At 45.3% G+C, this 3,739-nt stretch overlaps 1 non-coding gene across 1 annotated transcript; it reads left to right on the top strand.

The window, feature by feature from the left end:
* Window positions 1-1,729: 1,729 nt before the first annotated feature.
* On the top strand, window positions 1,730-1,801 carry Trnaq-cug (transfer RNA glutamine (anticodon CUG)). The gene has a single exon. It is a non-coding gene; the product is annotated as a tRNA-Gln (tRNA).
* Window positions 1,802-3,739: the final 1,938 nt, after the last annotated feature.

The raw sequence follows: 3,739 nt of genomic DNA, 5'->3' as shown, positions 1-3,739 counted from the left end.
CAGTACATGACGCGACGGCTCCCGGGTTAACATAGGAAACAACGCTGCATATGCCAGTGCAAGAAGTAGAACACATTTTCACCAACGAGACTGTTGGAGCTGACGTAGAACCTCGGGGGACTGGAAGTGATTGGCCCAGAACCGAGTCTCAGACTCCCCTCCCCCTCGTAGACTTTTGTTCATTCAAAATTAATGAAATTTGTACGTATCGTAGACTTTGACCAGAACCCTCTCCCTTTAGAGTCTACGTAGTTTTTGGACAGACCCTAAATATTCGGATCAGTTGAAAACTATTTTTGTAGCAGGGTGCGGTTCACAACAGCTCAAAACTAAAATATGTATATTTTTTGAAGTTCAGCATAATAAAGTAAATTATTTTATCTTACATGGATAGTTTCCCTCGCAACTAAAGTTCGGTGTCTGCTAGGGTCCACTGCAATCTATTTTTGGCCTACAACATTTAGCAGTTAGTATTCAATTTAAGTTAATTGCAATCCATATTACCTGGTACAAATTATCCCCTGCTTCAATTTGCCCGATTTTATTTTAAGCTTCAAACAAGATTTAATCACTTATTTTCAATAATCTTCTCTTTAACTCCAACGCTTCAGCTTGCTATTGTTACGGTTCTGTTTACAATTTTTCTATCATACCCACACGTGATTTCATTGCCATTGCTCAATGATATCTAATATAGGTGAGGCCAGTCTCGCGCGCATGTGTCGGTGACCGTTAGGCACGGTCCGACGTCATCGGTGCCTCTACACTAAACAAATTATAATGAATTTTGTATACTGATTCAACATTTCTAACGGACAGTTCATATTTCCCGCGAAAAGCGATACAACCTCGTCGTCAACCCCATCAAACACATTTTCTGTTCACGTTGTGAGGAAGAGATATATTATCTAAAGAAAATGACCGATTGTAGACCACGACTCATCCACCGGTCCCCATTCATTATCTTAACGAATTTCTTCTCCATCCATCAAAAAAAGTCTGCAACGCTTCAATCACTTAATGATTAGGCCTCAAACACGCTGCCTGACAGGGCAAAAGGGGAAAACAGAAGATTAGTCGATATTCCCTCCCAAGCCTCGCTTATTACAACATATCAATCAGTCATATGGCAGCAGGGCGGGTATCATAACAATCATCCATCATCCTCGGCTGACTTGCGGCGAATAAAACTCGTAGTTTTTTTTTCGTTCCTACCTACCTGCACCTTCCCGCTGGATCCGCACGAGGTGGAACGAGGGCTATGGCATTGCACCGAGAATGGTTTGTATTACTCTTGGCTTGGCTTGATGGAACGCCAACTCCGCCGCTGACGATGACGGCTGCCTACTGGCTGGAAGGTTCAATTTGTGTAAACATCGTCATTCTCGACTAAACGGACACACGGGGAGGTGCGCAACAAATCATCATTCATAGTCAATCGTCCGTCCGACGGGGACCACCGTCGCCATTCTGGCGTCATTCACGGCATCTCCTGTTTCGGCTGGGCACCTCAATCGGAATAAATTGCATTTTGCCTCTAATCGACGTGCTCACCACGTCGCTGTGCTATGTTTATCGCATGTCTTAAAATCTGCTAGAGAAGCATCTAGATTTCATGCCCACTCGGCTGTGCCATCGCACATCATGGTAGGCCAATGTTTGCGCTTTGAAATAGCGAAGAACATGTTGGCTGGTTTAAATTTGAAATGGGAGCTTGTGAATTACATATGGTTCCATGGTGTAATGGTTAGCACTTTGGACTCTGAATCCAACGATCCGAGTTCAAATCTCGGTGGAACCTTTCGATTGTCTTTTTAGCAGTCCTAAGCACTCGTCGCTCGAATACTCCGAGTGCCTGCACTGCAAGTCCTCCTCGAGCATGTTCCATGTCTTGTGTCCACAGAGGACGACCACCGCTCTTGTAAGCGTTTTGTACATTTGATGCGGAGGAAAATCTTTATTGATCGCTGATTCGTCTGTAGTAGCCGTACCCGTATTAGGCACGACTTTCACTTGTAATGCTGTCGTGTGCAGCATACTTGTTCCTTATCATGTGGGACTACTATGCTGTGCATGGCAGAATACGCCTTCGTATTTTATGAATCACGTTGATGTAAGAATTTAAGGAAAATGAACTCCTCCGCTACCTCAAAGGTGTTCCCGCTAATCGTCACATTATTTCCTAGGCGAATCCTGTCGTGTTTGGTTGTGCCTAAAAGCACGTACCTTGTTCTTGGCTCCGTCACCAACAGTTTGAACTTTGCTGATTAATATTTCAGGTGGGTGACAGCTCTGCCATCGGCCAAAATGTTCTGGCGATAATGTCCATGTCAGGCTGTTCCTGAACGATGTTCAAGAGTACACATGAGAGCCAGGCACCTTGTCGCAGTCCTTGAAGAGATTCGAATGGGTTGAATAGTACACTCAAAATCTGTAGTTCTGCATGCCGTGCATCATGCTTTGATCGTTTGGTCAGCTTCCCAGGATAGCCGTTTTCGTATTTGATTTTCTATAGCTCTGCGATGCGTTGGGATCTGGTATTCATGACTTTTTTGGAGGATTTTCCTTACGGTAAAGGTCTGTCGACCGGTCTTCGATGAAGCCGACTTGTTAACTCCCCACGAACTCATTCGTTATAGGTAACATACGACGGAGTATAATGTGGGATAGCACTTTGGAGCGGCATTCAAAAAGATGATCACTCTCAAGTTCTCACATTTCAAATGGTCACCTTCCGCTCCTCCGGTAGCTATTCGGTTTTCCAGATCCCGATAATGAAACTGTAGGCAGGTGGTCAATTTTTCTGAGCCCATCTCAATGATTTCAGCTGCGAGAAAATCCCATACTAGTTGCTTTGTTATTTTTGGTAAATATCATCGTTAACTTCCCTCAGTGTGGGAGTTGAATCAGTTTCTTTCGCGGTTGCACTGACGCAGTCGTTTCATCCGTGTTGCCCTGACCTTCCGGGCCTACGTTGTCCTCGCCATTCGTTGTAGTGCTGGAAGCAGCAATCAATCACCTGACTTCCGTCCGCCAAGAGGCTTCCATACTTGAATGCTTGCAGATTTCGACTCGTGACATGAGGCCGTTGCGGGATGCATCTATGGCAGAACTTCAGTGTTTCTTCACTTCTTGAAGGCGGCGCTTTTTCTCCTGAAAGAGGTAAACCTGATGGTTCCGTTTTGTTAGTAACATTCCACGTTCTACCGGGTTACATGTTGTGACTTCGTTCCCGATGGTGCTCTTGTGTGCGTCGTTGATGGCTGCTTTTACTTCACTCCAGCAGTTCTCTAGATGGGACACGTCGAGCTCGTCCTTGTCTGGCAAGCTACCTCGAGATTCTGCGCGTATGCTGAGGCGATATCAAGTTTCTTTAGTCGGTCTAAGTTGTGTCGTTTCTACCACCGGATTATTGTTGATGACGGAGAGTTTTGGACGCAGTTTGATGGACACATCATCAGATAGTGGTCAGAGTCAATGCCTGCGCCACGATAGGTTGAGACGTCGATAATGTCGGAGAAGTGCCGTCCGTCAATCAGAACGTGGTCAATTTGCGACTCCGTCGACTGTGGTGATCCAGGTGTAACGATAAGAGAGGTTGTGTTGGAAAAATGTACCAACTGACCAACCGTCGTTCTGAATTCCTTCTCCTGTCCTACCTGAGCATTAGCTCTTCTACGATGATCTTATGCATATCGCTCATCATGATGACAGCTGTTTCCAGCTCACTTATGTTGCC

This window comes from Aedes albopictus, chromosome 2 (assembly GCF_035046485.1).
Source record: "Aedes albopictus strain Foshan chromosome 2, AalbF5, whole genome shotgun sequence".
Classification (NCBI taxonomy): Eukaryota; Metazoa; Arthropoda; class Insecta; order Diptera; family Culicidae; genus Aedes; species Aedes albopictus.
This window is presented reverse-complemented; position numbering and strand designations above follow the sequence as displayed.